This window comes from Myotis nattereri (assembly GCF_964212035.1).
Source record: "Myotis nattereri genome assembly, contig: HAP1_SCAFFOLD_140, whole genome shotgun sequence".
Lineage (NCBI taxonomy): Eukaryota > Metazoa > Chordata > Mammalia > Chiroptera > Vespertilionidae > Myotis > Myotis nattereri.
Genome location: NW_027669646.1, coordinates 63,020 through 82,465, shown reverse-complemented (window position 1 = coordinate 82,465; position 19,446 = coordinate 63,020). Strand labels below are relative to the sequence as shown.

Below are 19,446 nucleotides of genomic sequence, written 5' to 3'. Positions count from 1 at the left end.
GGAGGGGGCTGCCTCCATGGTGGAACCGGGGAGCAAGCACACAGGGAGCTTCAATGAGTGTTTGTGGAAAGGATGAGGGGGGACCCAGGGACCGGCCAGTATGCGCCCTGAAGAGCTGTCCCAGAGGGGAGAGAATCAGGGGACAGAGGCTGAGAGCTCCCAGGGGTAACCGGTCAGGTTCAGACCCTGCAACAGCCAATGGCGGAGGGGAGGCGGCCTGCAGGGGTCCACCCGCTCAGTTTGGCTCCCATCTTTGGGGAGGGCAGCTCGCAGAGGGGGCGGCTCCCCCAGGGGCAGGGCCTCGGAAAGAAGGGGAAAGGAGGCCACAGGAAGCACCTTACAGAAGAGGCTGGTGAGGGAGGAGGGACACGCAGGCGGCAGCTGGACGGGCTGCCATGAGGTCAGGTCAGGGGGGATCTTCACCTGTCGTCCTCCTCCCTCCTCGGCCTCTTCCTAGTTGAGTGGCCTTGGAAAACCCAAGGATCATTTTTTTTTTAATATATTTTATTGATTTTTTACAGAGAAGAAGGGAGAGAGATAGAGAGTCAGAAACATCGATGAGAGAGAAACATCGATCAGCTGCCTCCTGCACATCTCCCACTGGGGATGTGCCTGCAACCCAGGTATATGCCCTTGACCGGAATCAAACCTGGGACCTTTCAGTCCGCAGGCCGACGCTCTATCCACTGAGCCAAACCGGTTTCGGCCCCAAGGATCATTTTAAGCTGAGCTCCTGCTGTGATAGAAATCCCAAATCAAAATGGGATTCCACTTAGAGGGACTTAAAATACACCAAGGCCTGGGAAGAGGATACACGGGGAGCCCGGAGCTCGGGCATCGCTGCCAGTGATGAGCGGTGAGGAAATCCAGGACTCAATTCTACTCCAACTCATTTTATTACAAACCCATCTTTGTATTCCAGAATCAATGGCTAATCAGTACAGGTCACAGCACTCGGAGACAGAACACATTTGCACACCCAGTTCTTTGTCAGCACATTAAGGCCAAAGGAAAACCTCTTTATAGAGCCCCGGTCCCCAGGCCAAGCCCATCCCAGGAGAGCACCTTAGGAAACCGGAAACCATGTGTCAGGAAACTGGCCATATACACACTAGAGGTGTGACTCCTAAAGAGAAAGATTGATGCCAGCTGATGTCAATATAGCCTGTCCCCCCCAAAAGGTAAAAAGAGGTAGGGCTGCTGATGGAAAATGAGTCCCCATTGGATGTAAATATGGGCTGTCCCCCAAAAAGGTAAAGAGAGGTTGGGCTGCTGATGGACAATGAGTCCCCATTGAATGTAAATATGGGCTGTCCCCCAAAAAGGTAAAGAGAGGTCAGGCTTCTAATGGACAATGAGTCCCCATTGAATGTAAATACAGGCTGTCCCCCAAAACAGGTACAAAGAGGTCAGACAAGTGATGGAAAATTCTCTCCATTGAATGTACATGTAGTATCCCCCCAAAATGTAGACACATTAAGAGCTGATAACGCACTTAATTTTCACTTCTTTTCAGTTTGAACAGATTTGAAGAAATCAGTGAAGACGGTAAGATTTGAACGAAGAGCATGTCTCCACAGGACTTTTTATGGGGACACAGAAAAATTAAAGTTGAGGGGACGCAACACCCAGCAGTCGAGGAATCAAGGGCAGTTATTGAGAGATATGCGTACAAACACCTAACCGAAGGAACGATTCTTGATGTGTGCGGCTCCATGGCTGCGTCAGTTGTGGTCCAGGCGCTGCTGCTGCTGAAGCAATGGAACCGCAAACACCGAGAATCGCTGCGTTCCGTGTTTCTGCGCATCCTCTGTCCACAGCGGCCCTGGATGCCTGGACTGGGGCCCGTTCGGGACCAGACACTTCATCCTGGATGTGTCCCCATCACAAAGTCCAGAGGATACATCTTCTTGGTTCCAAGCTGAGTCTGGCTTCACCCATTACATCAAATCCGCTAACCCTGAAAAGGAGGGAAAATTGAGTTCTCAGCTGTTAAAGTGTGTGTACATTTGGTGGACAGCCAGCCTGTGGTACATCCATTTGGGGGACACCTCAAAACACATATATTCCATGAGTGCCTACACGGGTATGGAATATAGTAAATTGGGTTTCTATCCCGGGGAGTGACTCAGAAACAAAGACTCAAAGTGTCATCCTCGATGGTGGACACCGGGGGCTACAGCCACGTTAGCGACCAGGCTGTACCCGCCTCTCGCACACGCTCCCCTCTGCACACTGTGGCCTCTGCTGGGAGGGGCGGGCAGGGCTTCTCTGCGCCAGGCGGGGCAGAGCCCATGATGGTAGAAAAGTGAACCCGGGGGCAGGTCCGGGGCCCAGGAGCCAGCTGGAGAGAGGCACAGCCTGAGGCCACCTGCCTGGAAGGCCTCGGGCCCCGGGCTCAGGAGTGTGGGGCCCAGGCCTGGCTCGGCAATGCTCTGGCGTATCAGTGAGCCCGACTCCAAGGTCCACCCAGGGCCGCGAGTTCTTGGTCGTCAGGCCAGTCTGGGCTTCTCCTGGGAGCCCCAGGCTTCTGGAGATGGAGTCAAGTCCGGACCACAGGGCCCAGCCCTGAGAGCGTGCCTTCATGTACCTGCTCACCCACAGCAGCACACACATGGACGCTTTCATGGAGGTCAGGTTGCTGACACATGTTGTAAGGGGCACAGCATCTGCCTCAGGGAGTGTGTTTGTGACTGCACTGTGAGCATCCCCGGGCCAACGTGGATTTGTTCAAAGAGACCAGTTTCTGAAGGGTCAGACGTGTGCAGCCATCGTGGGAGTGTGACCCTAGGGTCCGGCAGAGCCTTGTCACTCACCGAAAGATGGGAGCAGCGGCGGGAACACTTCTTCATTCCAAAGTCGCTCCCGGCCCCTCCGGCCGATGGGAGAGGGGGCCCTGGTGGTCAGAAGGGGCGTCAGGAGTTTGAAGGCTCAGGGGCTGCGGGTCCAAAAGACCAGTCACCCACGGCCACGCTCATCTTCTGAGCTCCACCTGCTGGTCCCACGCAGCTGTGGCGACACCCGCCTGCTCTCTAAGTTGTTCCCATGACTGACGTTCTCAGGGGCCCGTTGGCGTGGGAGCCACGTCGGGTGACTTGCGTGGGCTCTTGGCAGGGAGCCCCTCCCTGTGGTCCTGCCCTGGACCCGTCGGGCTCTGAGAAGCTGACACTGCCAGGACAGGGGCCACGGTGGCCACGTGCCCTGAACGTCCGGGGCTGAGGCCTCGTCCTGGCAGCCGGGGCTGCAGTCACTGTGTGGTGCTGGGGCTGGAGCTGCTGTGGCCGCCACCTCCCGTGGCCATGGCGGGGCCGTGGAGGAGGCTGCAGGGGAGCCAGCCTCTCCTCCTTTGGGGGAGCCAGTGAGAAGCGCCTCCTGTCCAGTGGTTGGCACTGGGGACCCTGGCGGTGAAGGAGCTGGGGCAGAGGGTGTGGCTGGCTGTTTCTGCCCTCGAGTCCTCAGAACCCCCGCCTTCAGGTGACTCCTGTTTGCCGGCCTGTGGCCTGAGGTCCCAAGCAGCTGGGCTGAGGCTAGGCTGACTGCCCTATTTAGGGACAGGCACCAGCGGGCAGCTGTGTGGGAGGTGGGGGGGAAAGGGGGGAATGGGGTGGCCTGGCTCTGCCCAGAGAAAGGCTCTGAGGAGGCAGGGCTGCCTCAGGGCGCACTGGGTGGGCCTCGGGCTCAGCAGGTCTCCAGTTGGGCTTCACATACCGCCCGGCCTTCAGCAGCTTCCCCCGCAGGGGCTGACAGTCCTTCTGCGGGCACAGAGCTGGAGGGCATCCTCCCTTTGCTACTGGCAGGTGCGCCTGCCTGGCCCCCGGGGGTCAGGAGATGAAGGTGTTTCTGAGCAGGTACCTTGGCAGGTCATCGGGCACCTGGGAGTGTCCTACAGAGAAGAGAGGAACGATGGAGAGGACTTAGTGAGGGCAGGAGGGTTCTCGGAGAGCCCTCCCCTCCCAGGGCCGCCCCTCACAGGCCACATGGCCAGGACCAAAGTTTCCGCTCCTGCTCAGCCTGTTCACAGCCTAGCGTCACCCCAGCTCCAGCAGCGCCTTTGGTCAGGACGCCAGGCCTGGGTGCTGGGTCAGCAGAGGCATCTGAGTGGTCAAGGCTGCCTCCGTGGAGGGCCCCTCCCTTCAGTATCCGGTCTCCAGGGATGCTTCATCCAGGTCTAGGCGTCACCTGGGGGTGTGTCTGTGAAGCTCAGAAATGGCATGCCATGTTTCTGTGAGGACCTCCGTGTCTTTCCTGCACTTTTCACAGGGTCTGGCCCTACAGGGTGAAGGAGCACTGGCAGAGGGGAAATCAGCGCGCCCCTCACCGCCCCAGTCCCACCGGGGAGCGAGCAGAACCGGCCTGGAAGTGCGGCAGCTCCGGGTGGAGGCATCTCAGGCTCCTAGTGACAGGACTCGGCGCAGATGGAGAGGCCGGGACGGTCCAGTCACAGCTCAGCCTCCAGCTGACCGGGTCCTGCTTCCGGGCTCCACTCGGCGCCGGGGACAAGGCGGTACCGGCGGGCGGACCCAGCATCCTCCCCCGAGGCGAGCAGAGCCGGACCGCGGGCTGCGGCACCTCCCGCGAGACCCGGTGCTTCAAGGCCCCGCCCCCGGGCCCCGCGCGAAGCAGGACGGGAAATTCAGCGGAGTCCGTCGTTTGCTTTTAGAGCGGGAGCTGACGCCCGCGGTCCTGGGCTGCTGCTCGCCGGTTCCCGGGAGCGGGGGGCGGAGGGGGAGGAAACGCTCAGCGGCGGCGGAGTCCCCGTGACCGACTCTGCTGTGGCCCCGGGGGCGCAGCCGGGCTCCCGCGCCTCGCACGTCCCGAGTGACTCAGGCGAGTCCCGGCCGGCGGCACTGCTGGTCGCCGTGTGTCCCTGACCCCGCACCCGACCGCCCCGGGCGGCGTGGCCTGGGCTCCGCGCCGCCCCTCCCCGCGCCTCCCAGGCCTCCTTCCCAGCTGAGCGCGGTGTCCCCGCGGCCGAAGCTCAGAGCGGGCCGCCAGGCGGCTGGTGCTGCTGAGGCCCCGGCTCAGCCCGCGGGTCTCGCTGACCCTGAGGCCCCGGACGCGGCCCTTCTGCCCAGACCCGGCTCCGGTGCCTCCTGTGCCTTCGGGTCCCCCCCTCCCCCCCAGCCGCCTCGGGTGCTCTTGGCAGGTCCCTGTTCCCAGGAAGCCAGGCCGCAGTCTCCCTGGGAGCGCATCAGTTCCATGCGGAGCTGTTATAGGGCCCGGGGAACCGCACACACAGTTGGGGCTGCAAAGATCTAAATATACTAATCAGCACAAAGTGGTCATTGTTCTGTGCAGGCGATCCTTTAATTACCGATTCTGTGGCTTCCTCTCAGAGTTAATATGTTGGATAACCTGTTGACTAGAACATAGGAAGGCCGGCTGGATTTTGTGGTGTTTGGTGTAAGTTTTATAAGGCACTGTGGGGTGCACAGTCCTCTGCCAGGGGCTGTACCCACGTGAATGCCGGGCAGTAGACAAAGAGGACATGAGAGACAGAGGCATATAGGAGAGTCTTTTTAAAAAAATATTTTCATTTTTTTTTACGTAGAGGAAGGGAGAGGGATAGTTAGAAACATCATGAGAGAGAAACATAGATCAGGTGCCTCCTGTACACTCCCTACTGGGGATGTGCCTGCAACCAAGGTACATGCCCTGGACTGGGACCCTTCAGTCCGCAGGCTGTTCTCTATCCACTGAGCCAAACCGGTTAGGGCAGGAGAGTCTCTTTTGCAGGCCATGTAGCCATTGCTAACAAGGAGCCATCAGACAAAACAGTTCTTCAAAGTAGCTTCACACAGTGGCTGCGCCAAGCAGCCCTTGCTAATACAGTAGCAAACAGGAGCCATACCAAGCAGCCACCCACCGGCTGGTTAGGAACACGTTTGTACTAACTTAGACACAAAGGCTTCCTGCCCAACAGTGACATCAGTATTTGGGTTATAGTAAGGTACTCCTGCCCAGTGTGTACAGTACAATCTCTGTGTCCTTGCTTAGATTGGCCTTGAACATCCCAGTTAGGATTCTCCTGCTCAGATTGGCCTTGAACATCTGGCGTACCCTGATGAGGCTCCCACAGGCACTATCTCAGTCATGGCCCAAGTTAAACTGTTCTCAAAACTGACTTATCAGAAGGAGGAAAAAGTGTCATGAATGTGACATAACCGTTCTCTCAGGAATAACACTTAATTCACAGAAAACATAACTGCAACCCTAGAGGAGCTGCATGGGAACCACAGGCTTAGATATTTCAGCCAAGAAAGCTGCTGGTGCCAAAAAGATCTCAGAGGAGAAACGAAGTCAAATTAAACTGTTTGTGATGTGAAAGCCATTTCAAACACTGTTTTTAAAGGTTGTCTAGTGCTGACATGAATGTTTGTTTTGATTCCTGTATTTGAGGATTGCAGCTTAACCGCTATGCCACAAAACCGTTTTACATATAAGAGTTGTCTGAGGCAGAACTGTCATCCACCTTCTACAGTGGCCGAATTTGACTGGCTGTTAGTTACTGTTCATAGAAATGTTCTGGAAGTAAGGGGTGAGGGCTCTTACCACCCACAGCTCATCCACTTCTTTGTAGTAATAAGCTGAACTGTTAAGTTTGCAAACAAGCACGACTGTTCCATTGCCAGTAATTTTATTCATGCCTTGGTCTTTTGGGTTAGCACCAGAAATTGGAATTGCTTGCAATTATATGTTTAGGTGGATTGAGCCTCAAAATTAATGATGACATTTACTAGTTTCTTAAAGCACCAAGTGGTTCAACTTTTGATGCATTAGAAATGATATGTTGTTTTTGTTTGTTTCATTTCAATATGCCAGTCATCTGTCAGGTGTGCTTTTTAAATGTTGTTCCAGCATTTGAACAGAAATGCCCTTAAATGTTGAGAGCCATTTACTATAAAGTAAAACTTGTCTAAATCCTTAAATGTGAAATGTGGAGAAATTAGTGAGTAGTAGTAGGAAATGTAGGATCAATATTGTCAGACATCAGTGCTTATCTCTCAGCCCAGTGATTTCCTACAGTTGATTTTGTCAGCAGCTAACATGTAGCTGTAATGTTAATTATGTACTCATAGTGTGAGGTAACTATGAAATGGTAACTAATTCCCTGAAAGAATCAGATCTGGAATGCTCTTTGATGTTATGATTACTTGTACACCTACAATGTGATAGGATTGTATGACACTCATCTAAGGATTCATGGCTCTTCTGTAAACTTCTGATAATTTTCTTCTCGTTTTGATCCCAGCAGCTGGCCAGAATGTGTTTGAATTCATACAGAAATAATATTGATATCTGAAAGCCATGTTGAACTTCTCTGAAGAAAGGGCAACAATGATTGCAGCTGGGGATTTGCAGGAATTTGTTCCTTTCCGTCGAGACCACTGCAGACAGCACCCTAATGCTTTGAACCTTCAGCTTCGGCAACTGCAGCCAGCCTCTGAGTTGTGGTCGTCTGATGGTGCTGCTGGCTTGGTGGGATCCCTGCAGGAGGTTACAATCCACGAAAAACAGAAGGTTTTACCAAGTTTCTCAGTTTGCTTTTGAAATGTAGAGAGATTCGATCTACTTGTAATTTAAGGCTACCCAGATGCAACTGAGAAATGAGTATGATGCTACTTCTAGGGTATTGGTTAAGATTTGGTAATTTTCATGAAAGCTAAAAATAATGACCTTAATTGTATTACAGTGTCATGGCTGTTTAGACATATAACTCAGGGATTTATAATGAGAGTCACTATGATTATGGTCCATTTAAATCTCTTTTTCTTCATTTAGTACGTGGGACCAGATTTCATGTTATTTGATGGTTAGATAGTCGAGTTAGCAATGGTCCCTGCTGCCCAAAACTTACATATTTCTAGAGGAGAAAGGAAATGCCACATAAGTAGATACAGTACTAGTTTTTAAATAGGGGAATGAGAAGTAAGTGCATGTTAAACAGTCAGTCATTCTCATCTTAATTCCATTTCTGTATCCCTTTTGGGATACCAAAATTTCCAGGAGCGGAAGTCTGTAGTTAGGAATCCAAACCTTTCTCTGCCCTGTTCATTCTGATGGTTGGCACAAGGGCAGGAAAGTGAATGTATATGCAGTTGTGAAGCAGGGAAGTCTGCATGGTTGGTAAGCTCCCCCAGTGTCCCATGTGCACTTCACTGCCCCCTCTGCTTCACCCCCCATATGCTTCATATGTCTTTAGTCTCCCAAGAATGTTGGTTTAATTTTTGGATATATAGGTAAGGTCTAATTTTTGTTTATTTATGTTTTTGGCAGCATAAAATGGTAACGTAATAATAAAATACTTAATATAGAGAATTCTTGAGGTAAATTCCCATTTTTGAAATCCTGTAAGATACAGTATGATACATACACCCACACCCCCTCCTCTGTTAATCGGTGGCACCAAACCTAAGAGTTGGGCTTGGACTGAGCCTTACTCCACAGACAGAGCAGGAGACTTGTATCTGAATTGCGGTTCAATTTTAATTAATAAATCTTGCTCCATAATGTTGCAAAAGAAATAAAAACTGCTTAAACATGTCTTACATATGTAAATTTTTTAGGAAAGCTGGCAGTTAAGGAGAGGCAGAAATGAAATTGGAGAAATGGATTATGACGAGGAACTCTATGTGGCTGGAAATATGGTGATCTGGAGCAAAGGGAGTAAAAGCCAGGCATTGGCTCTTTACAAGGCCTTTACCGTTGATAGTCCTGTTCAACAGGTGAGTTGATTTGAATTTTAGTATTTGATTGATTATTTAGTGTTTTTTTTTTAAACAATGCTTTTATCCTAATTTTAACAGAAATAATAAAAACAATATATAATGATCTCAGTAGCTAGATATATGTTTTAACATGTAGTGAAGATAATGGTAGGGAAATAAACATTTCAGTTATTTTCTATATCATCATTTTTTTGCACTGTTCTTTGTCAATTTCATGGTAATGTTTAAACACTTGAGTAATTTAATTAGTTATTGCCGAGAAAATTCATGACTTAAATTTAAGGGTATAAGAATATATTAGCACATGATTATATTTGGTTGCAAAGTGTTGAATAAATAAAAATCAAGTTCATAGTGAAAATAGAGAGTACGGGAAAGGAAAAAAAAATCTAATTTGCTGTCATTGCACATGCTTGGGTTGCTGGCTTGATCCCCAGTAGGGGGCATGCAGGAGGCAGCTAATGAAAGTTTCTCATCATTGATGTTTCTATCTACCTCTTCCTTTCTGAAGTCAATGAAAATATATTTATATATGTATTTATATTTCATAAATTTATATATAAATTTATATGTATATTTATTTATATGTAAACTACATGTATTTCTAACTGATTATAAAAAAAAGAATAGAAACAAATAAAAATTAGTAATTAAAGGGACAGAATTAAGCATTTGCTCTGCCTTTTTAGGAAGCCTTGCAGTTCATCTCCAGTTAATAAAGGAAAACCCTTATTTAAAGTAGAATTCCAGCTAATAAATATAGAAGGACTGGTAGAATTTGAAAATCGCTATTCTGTGTAACCTCTTACTCCAGTGTAACCTCTGATTCAGACAAGGATTGTAAATGGGATAGTAATGCCATTGCGTGAAAGGTGTTAGCATGGCACCAAGGTGTCACCCAAAGTGAAGAAATAAATGCATCTCTACTTTGAAGCTGCATGTTGTTCTCCACCTCCACAACCTGGTGGGTTACCATCACTGATAGGGGACAGAGGACTCTTTTATACCTACAGCTGTAATGTGGCATGGAGACATGATGTCATCTACTCAGTTTTCTTCCCCCAAATATTTGATATGAATATGTAGACCTAACTTCCAGTTATAGGAAGTATGGGGCCTAGAGGATCAGTTTGTAAAATGAGATGAGGAATGGGTGGAGGTATAGATGAAACAAGAACCACCAGAAATTGAGAATTATTGAAGCTGGCTGTTGGAGATTTATTATGTTACTCTGTTTCCTTTGTATATATTTGAAATTTTCTATAATAAAGACTTAAAGAAAAAACCACTATGAGATACAATTAGACAAATCCAGAATATGGGATAGTCTACATTCTGGTCTCCTTAAAGAGTTAGTCATGGAGAGAAACCAAGATGGCAGCATAGGTAAACACTGGAGTTTACTGCCTCGAACAACCACTTCAAAAATACAACTAAAAGACGGAATGGACACCATCCAGAACCACAGGAAGGTTGGCTGAGTGGAAATTGTACAACTAGAAGGGAGAAGGAAAGAGAAAAGCATACCGAGACTCAGAGGAGACGCAGTATGGCAGTAAAATACTATGGTGCGGAGGTGCATGCGGAGCGGGCTGGCGGCTGAGGGCATGGTTGTCGTTTTCAATCAGGAGGTAGTCTCAGGCTCTGAGCTCCGGTTCCAGGCAAGTCTCTAGGGACCCAGACTCATACGGGAGAAGCGGGACTGTCTGGCATAGGTCAGAACTCGAGGGCAGCTTTCTCTCCGAGGTGCTTGCAGCGATTACCAGGACATTGAGAAGCAGAGCCTCTGAGGGCTGGACTGAGAGCAGCCATAACTGCTAGCCCCACCCTGTTGATCCCGTGGGACCCGCCCCGCCTAAGCCCTGCAGGGAAGATTTTGCTGTATAGCATCAGGCAAAGGCTAGATTAGCACCTCCCTAGAGATCCAGGAGCCAGGAAACCCAGAGGTAAGAGTGGAACCATCCAGTTTGCAGCTCCGTGGAACCATAAAGGACACACTCAGGGGGCAGACTCAGTGAGCACCAAAGCCCCATTGAAGCAAGTCTTGCCCCAGAGGAGTGTGTCCAGCACAGAAGTTCTCCCACTGCAGACACAGCTGATACTCACAGCCAATTGGCCTGGAGGTCAATTCCTCCCAGTGATAACTGCAACAATCAAGGCTTAACTACAACAAGAGTGTGCACAAAGACCACAAGGGGGTGCACCAGGAGTCTCCTCCTCAGGTAATTGGGGAGGCTGAACCACTGGGCCCTAGTGGACACTCAGCACAGAAAACCACTTTATCAACACAGGGAAGCATAAAAATGCGGAGACAAAGAAGAAGGACACAAATGACAGAAATGGAGGAAAGCAAACTACTGGATATAGAGTTCAAAACCACACTTTTAAGGTTTTTCAAGAATTTTCTAGAAACTGCCGATAAACTTAATGAGATCTATAAGAAATCTAATGAGACCCTCGAGGTTGTGATAAAGGACCAACTAGAAATTAAGCATACACTGACTGAAATAAAGAATATTATACAGACTCCCAACAGCAGACTCTCTAGCCTTGATTGCAAGAATCAAGTCCACGATTTGAAATATGAAGAAGCAAAAAAATCCAACCAGAAAAGCAAAATGAAAAAAGAATCCAAAAATACGAAGATAGTGTAAGGAGCCTCTGGGACACCTTCAAGCGTACCAACATCCGAATTATAGGGGTGCCAGAAGAAGAGAGAGAACAAGATATTGAAAACCTATTTGAAGAAATAATGACAGAAAACTTCCTCTACCTGGTGAAAGAAATAGACTTACAAGTCCAGGAAGCGCAGAGAAGCCCAAACAAAAGGAATCCAAAGAGGACCACACCAAGACACATCACAATTAAAATGCCAAGAATAAAATACAAAGAGAGAATCTTAAAAGCGGCAAGAGAAAGACAGTCAGTTACCTACAAGGGAGTGCCCATACGACTGTCAGCTGATTTCTCAACAGAAACTTTGCAGGCCAGAAGGGAGTGGCAAGAAATATTCAAAGTGATGAATGCCAAGAACCTACAACCAAGATTACTTTATCCAGCAAAGCTATCATTCAGAATTGAAGGTCAGATAAAGAGCTTCACAGATAAGGAAAAGCTAAAGGAGTTCATCACCACCAAACCAGTATTATATGAAATGCTGAAAGGTATCCTTTAAGAAGAGGAAGAAGAAGAAAAAGGTAAAGATACAAATTTTGAACACCAAATACACATCTATCAACAAGTGAATCTGAAAATCAAGTGACTAATCTGATGACCAGAATGAACTGGTGATTATAATAGAATCAGGGGCATAGAAAGGGAGTGGACTGGCTATTCTTGGGGGGCAAAGGGGTGAGGGGGATGTGGGAAGAGACTGGACAAAAATCGCACACCTCTGGATGAGGACAGTGGATGGGGAGTGAGGGAAGTGGGTGGGGTGGGAACAGGGTAGAGGGGAGTTATGTTGGGAAAAAAGAGGAACAAAAGTAATAATCTGAACAATAAAGGTTTAATTAATAAAAAAAAGAACAGTAGTAGAAAGCAAAAAAAAAAAAAAAGAGGCATGGAGGGGGAAAAAGGTGGGGCCTATTGTAGGTTAAAAGAGACTACAGGACATCACCAAATGCAATATATTTTGCACCATTTTGAATGAACTTTGATTGAGTCCTGGTTCTAGAAAATTGTCTTAAAAAAACATTTTGGGGAAAATTTGAAAAAGTTGCAAATGGACTGAATATTAGGTGATGTTAGAAAAATTTTTTCTTAGGCAAGATGATGGTTTTGTGGTGTATAGGAGAGAATATTTATTTTGGGGAAATGCATGATGAAGTCATGATGTGGGGGATTTTCAGGTAGTCATCATCCCCCAGTCAAATCCCTCACATGCACATAAGCAGATATGGCATATTGGTAACCACTGTTAGATTTATTTGTTTATTTTTAAAACATTTTTTATTGATTTTAGGGAGGAAGGGAGAGGGAGAGAGAGAGAGAGAAACATCAGTAACATCAATGGTAAGAAGAGAATCATTGATCGGCTGCCTCCTGCATGCCCACTACTGGGGACTGAGCCCGCAACCTGGGTATGTGACCTGGACTGGAATCAAACCCAGGACCAGTCCGCAGGCCGATGCTCTATCCACTGGCCCAAACCGGCTAGGCCTTAACAACTGTTAGATTTAGATGAAACAGGTGTTCACTGTATTATTTCAACTTTTCTTACTGAATATTTTTAGAATAAAAAGTTTTCGGGTGGGGGAGAATATATCTATAGCAGTTGAATTAATTATTGGGCTATTGACAAGAGATTTCAAGACTTTTTGACTAATGTTAAATTCCTTAGTGGTAAGCACTGCAATCTTGGTACCTGGACATTGCTTTTTTGTGTTTTCCCCCATTAACTGTTTCCTGATGAACATTGTACCCTTCTAACAATATACTGGGAATGATAAACTGAATTATTCCTAAACTTGAGGGCATGTGTAAAAGCATTTCTGTCCAGGAGTGTTGAAGCCAGTGACCATTTTTTTAAAAATATATTTTTATTGATTTCAGAGAGGAAGGGAGAGAGATAGAAAGATAGAAACATCAATGATGAGAGAGAATCATTGATCGGCTGCCTCCTGCACGCCCCCTACTGGGGATTGATCCCGGAACCTGGGCATGTGCCCTTGACTGGAATCGAACCTGGGACCCTTCAGTCTACAGGCTAATGCTCTATCCACTGAGCCAAACCAGCAAGGGCCCCAGTGACCATTTTGATGATATTTCCGCCCCCCCTGCCCCCCCGTAACCATATGGTTAGTGTAGTTGTGAAAGTGGCATGATGATATCCAACAAGGGTTTTTTTTTAATATGTATTTTTATTTTCCAGAGAGGAAGGGAGAGGGAGAGAGAGATAGAAACATCAATGATGAGAGAGAATCATTGATTGGCTGCCTCCCGGGGATCGAGGCTGCAACTCAAACATATGCCCTGACCTGGAATCAAACTGTGACCTCCTGGTTCATTGGTCGATGCTTAACCACAGAGCCATGCTGGCCGGGCTCAAACTCATTCTTTGCTTCTATGTTTCCATCTTAAATTCTCCAAAGGATGATTGCATGTTTACTAGATTCCATGGATGTGCAGTTAGATGAATTGTCTCTTTTGTCTCCGTTATCTTAAGACTGCTTGTAAATAGAACGATAAGATTTTTAATTTCAGTCCTTTTGGTCTGGAAAACATATTGTTCTTTAGTCTTCTTACTATATGCGGGAAGATATTTTATATTTTGGTTAGGAATCAATACCAGGTGTATGTGACTCAGATTTAGTTAAACAAATAAACAGATAACTAAAATGCTGTATGCAGATGAATTAAAATGCCACATAATACCTGTGTGTCCACAGTGTGGTGAGAGTCAGGGGACTGGCTCTGAAGGAAGGATTTCTCAAAGAAGTTGCTGATTGAACTGGAAGTTGGTAAAAGAAGGGCATTCTAGGCAGAGCGAATCAGCCAAACTATTTATGGAAAAACATGATGTTTTTAAGTTCAGAATGGATGTACACAAGGTTTGGGTGTGGAGAGATGCTTGCAGGTGCTGAGTGGATCCAAACTGAAGGGCCTTGTTTGTACCTGGGAACTTGAAATTTAAACTGTACACAGAAGGAGCCTGTCAAGGATGTTAAAATGGAAAGTACATCTTCAGTTCTGTATTTTGAGAAGATAGGACTTTGGTGGCAATGTGTAGGATGTGTAGGATTGGCTGGAGAGTAGAGAGACTGTTGTCAAGGATACTGTTCTATGATAGTTCAGGGGAAAAAGATTGGCTCTGAAGAGAGAAGACAGAGATGAGAGACAGAGCTGAGGGAATGTGCAAGTCCTGAGACATCAGGAGTAAGGGAGAGTATGAAAATACTATTGGGGTGGGGTGGGGATGGGAGTGGCCCGGAAGAGATTAATGCGGGGAAAGGAGGACCTATGTAATACTTTCAACAATATAGATTTAAAAAATAAAAATAAAATAAAATACTATCTGCTTTTAGAGACTGGGAGGATGGGATTTCATAAAAGGAAGCTGAGTCAATAATAGGTACAGCGTAGATTTGGGACATTTCAGGTGGGAGTGCAGCTCTAATGCCGGTTTTTCCTAAATTCAACAACCACAGATCAGACAATTCAATTTAAAACTGGACAGAGGGCTTGAACGGACATTTCTCTAAAGATATGTAAATGGCCAATGAGCACATGAAACAGTGCTCAGCATGTTTAATCATTAGGCAAATGCAAATCAAAACCACAGTGCGATACCATGTCATACCTACTGAGATGACTGATTTATTAAACAATGAAAAAAATAAGTGAGGATGTTGAAACTGGAACCCTGTGATTACTGGTGGAAAAGTAAAAAATGCCACTGTGGGAAACCATTTGCTGTTTCTCAAAATATTAAACCTAGGCAGGGTGGAGGGGATGAATGGGGGATAGAAAGGGACATCTATAATAATTTCAACAATAAATTTCAAGATAAATTAGGGGGGGGGAGTTAAACCTAGAATCACCATATGATCCAACAATCCCCCTTTTGATTATATATACACAAAAGACAAAAGCATCGATCAGATGCTCAAACCTCAGAGGGAAGGTAGGGGAGGGTGGGAGTAAGGGATCGAGGTCAACCAAAGGACTTGTATACATGCATATAAGCATAACCAATGGACACAGACCCAGGGGAGTGAGGTCATGAATGGGAGTAGGGTCGGGGCAATGGGGGGATAATGACATATGTAATTCCTTAATAAAAAAAAATGTTGAAATAAAAGGAAAAGATTTGAAAGTGGGGACTCAGTCGAACACCAGTGTTCATAGCAGCATTATTCACAATAGTTGAAATTGGAAACAACCCCAGTGTGTATGGAGAGATGACTGGATATACAATATGTGGTATATGCCTACAATGAAATATTTAGCCTTTAAAATGAAGGAAATTCTGAGATGTGCTACCACATGGATGAACCTTGAGGATGTTATACCCAACATAACATAAATACTGTATAATTCCACCTTCATGGGGTACTTTGCTTTGAATAGGTAAATTCATAAGGACAGAAAATATAATAGAAGCTGAGGGAGGGAGAAAGGGGGAGTTGTTGAATTGGCAGTTTCTGTTTGGGATAATGGAAAAGTTCTGGAAATGGATAGCATTGAGGTTACACAACTTTATGAATGAATGTATTTAATGGTACTGAATTTGTACACCACGAAATGGTTAAAATGGTAAATTTTACATTATGTATATTTAACCACAATTAAAAAACCCATAAAATACCATTAAATAATTTCAAGTAAGTGATTGTTAGGCATGCTAGTGAAAGTTGAATGGCATTTCCTAGTTTATGTTTTGCAAGATGAAAGGGAAAGTTTAGTTTTTCTAAAGATATTTTTCTGACTGTCTAAGAATGATAAGATCATTAAGAAACCTGTAGGTTATGAATAGCTCTTCTGGTAATCTTTAGTTTTATAAAGGACATAAGGTCAATACAGGTTGAGCCACGGTTTGAGGTCACTTTTGTGGCAAGGCTTCTAGCTAGTTGATTTTTAAATTTTTGTCTACTCTTTTCTTAAAATTTATTTACACACATACTTTATCTTATAATATTTATCATTCATTTGTTTAATTTTATTTTACCTTTTTTAGTTCCCATGGTGCATGTGTTGAGCTGGTGAGAAGGTAGTATATAGCTATATGTCATTATTATTTATTTATTTATTTTTAAAATCTTTCCTTTTGAAAGTATTATATATGTCCCCCCTTTTTTATTGTCCCCTTCTAGCTCACCACAATTCTTATTTAGATATGATTTGTTAATAGGCTATTATTTAGATGCAATTCTTAGATAAGCATTTTGTTTTAATTTTAGGCATTTATCATATCACAGGGTAAGTCTGAAAAAGCCTACAATAAGTTTCTTTTTGGAATTTTATTGAACTTTTTGATTCCAAATGTATACCTCTTTTTTTGTTGTTCAAAACCAAATGAATAATGGTGGTTTTGTCTAAGCATTTTTATATTATTCATTAAAGGAAGAGTCCACATCTCTTTCCGTAGAAGGTGCTGTGGAGACTGTGGAAATGACAACAAAGAGCCTCAAATCTCGTGGAGAAAGTGCTTTGGAGACTGGAAATGACAACAGAGGATTTAGAAGATCACTAAAGTCATTTAGGTGTTTTGATATTCCTTTCATTTTCCAGCATTGTGATTACTTAATTTTTAAAATGTTTTAATTGATTTCAGGGACAGGAAGGGAGAGGGAGAGAGATAGAAATATCCTTGATGAGAGAGAATCATCAGTTGGCTGCCTCCTGCACACTCCCTCCTGGGAATAAAACCAGAAACCTGGGCATGTGCCCTGGTCAGGAATTGAACCATGACCTCTTGGTTCATGGATTGATGCTCAACCACTGAGCCACACCTGCTGGGCCAGCATTGTGATTTTTTTTTCATATTCTTAGATCAACTGAATATGAAAATGGAACTTGAATTGCTTTAATTGAATTTTTTTATTGTTTAAAGCAGCGGTTCTCAACCTGTGGGTCGTGAGCCCTTTAGGGGTCGAATGACCCTTTCACAGGGGTCGCCTAATACCATGGGAAAACACATATATAATTACATATTGTTTTTGGGATTAATCACTATGCTTTAATTATATTTAATTTGTAACAGTGAAAGTGGGGGTCAACATAACATGAGGAACTATATTAAAGGGTCGCGGCATTAGGAAGGTTGAGTTTAACACTGGTTTAAAGTATTACATATGTCTCCTTCTCCCCTCATCGACCCCTCCTTGATCACTCCCACCCCCCTAATTACAAGGAGGCATGATTTAAAAAATCAATATCTGTTTCTTCTTCTCGGGATTGGGATTATTTACTGAATTCAGACCACCACCAGAAGGTTGAGTCTCACCTTTTGAACAGATCTTTATGTCTGAATCTTTTGGAAAGTTTCTCAGATGAAGGATGAAGACTTGTCACAGAATCTTAGTCTGGATTCTTCTACACTTCTCTCACATACCTGCAATCTTTTTCCTACTTCACTGGGTCTCTGAGGAGCCTAAATGGAATACTCTGATGGGAGAAGGAATTCATTCACTTGTTGACGCCCCTTGTTCAGTTGGCAAGGTAAATACTGTGTGTAGAGTGAAAACTTCCAGGAGTGCTCAGGTGACTCAGACGTTGGCCTTAAGAACCCAGAGCATTGTTTGCAAAACCTAGAATTGTTTGAAGATACTGGCTATGTAAGGGCTTGTGAGTCATCTTTGTCCTAAGATCAGTAGGAAGTCAGGAAACATGGTAAACACTGGGGGTGACCCGAAGAGCATTTCATGTTGACAGGCTGACTGCCTGCACTGTGGTGGAAGGTCTATAACAATACCTGCTATGCTGTAACAATACCTACATTCTAGTAGTGCTTACAGTTCAGAGAACTGCAGTTTAGCTACATAAATTGTCAACCAGGCCAGGGAACCATGACCCCCATTAGTGATGAGAAAACCTGTCAGTGTGTTTCCAAGACCCTGACGCTTGGTTTGCTGTGGGCTCTCTGCTGCACTTGTGCTGTTGCCTTCGGTGTCTGTCAGGTTCCTGGTGGATCTACGTTTAAATGGTGCTAACACTGCACTCTCACAGCCTGGCCAGCACTCTGTTTAACACTGAATTCTAAAGGTCACACACTTGGGTATTGTGACCGTTGATAATAAATAAAATTGAATGGAATAAAAATACCAACATCTGAGTTAATATTACAGAACGTTTTCTAATTTTTGTGATCTTCCTTGAGATAAAGAAGTTGTATTCTGAGACATGGCACTTTTAATTTTTTTTTTTATTTCTCTTAGGACAAATCATTACTATCGTGAAAACTGTTTTATAATGAAATGATTTCCAACCCTAATCATGGGCTCTGGTATTTTTTACATATTTTATTTAGTTTTAAAACTTCACAGTGAATTAACTGGTATTTCCCCATTTTCTGGAAGAAAATATTGAGGCTCTAGAGATGGTTTGTTCAAGATCAACAGCCAATAGGTAATGGAAGAGAACCGAGATCACAGTGTTTTTACAGTAGTTTCACCTGCACAACATCTGTCTAGCAAAAGTAGTTGAGGTTGCACTTACAATACTGGGCACAGGAAAGTCCAGAAATAGAATAAAGGGGCTCTGGATTTGATTATCTTTTTTCTCATAAGTGTTTTTAAATGGGAAAGTTCTATTGATGATTGCTAACTGTTGGGGGTAAATATTGGAATACCTTCCTAGTTATTTGTATTTTATATGTTCTTGTTGTTGTAGGGACTTAAAAATGGAGTTTTACTTAGATCATTACTGCAAAGATTACACAATGCTTTTCAGAACAACTGAAGAAGTATGCACACTTGATCAAGGTAAGCAACTGTGTCATTAAAGGTTTTGTGAACAGTATGGTGACATTTGCTTGTATTTCGATTATGTTTGGACTCTATGTTATAAACTCGCTTCTAAACAACATCAAGTACAGGCCAGCTGATGGGGTGTCAGGTCCTGTCACTTGTCTTGTACTCTCGTTCTTGAGGTCCCTTCCTTCCTCTCAGCCTCTCTCTCGCATTCTGTGTGTGTGTGCGTGTCTCTGTCTGTGCCACTGACCTGTTGTTCTGTCTGGAAGCTGAGTCCACACCCTTTTCCTTACCACTTTAGCAAG

General features: G+C 45.2%; 1 long non-coding RNA gene across 1 annotated transcript; it reads right to left on the bottom strand.

Moving 5' to 3' along the window:
* Window positions 1-881: 881 nt before the first annotated feature.
* LOC308512561 lies at window positions 882-3,529 on the bottom strand. The gene is made up of 3 exons (XR_013995475.1): window positions 2,591-3,529; window positions 1,680-1,960; window positions 882-1,582 (listed from the first exon to the last, which is right to left on the bottom strand). It is a non-coding gene; the product is annotated as an uncharacterized lncRNA (long non-coding RNA).
* Window positions 3,530-19,446: the final 15,917 nt, after the last annotated feature.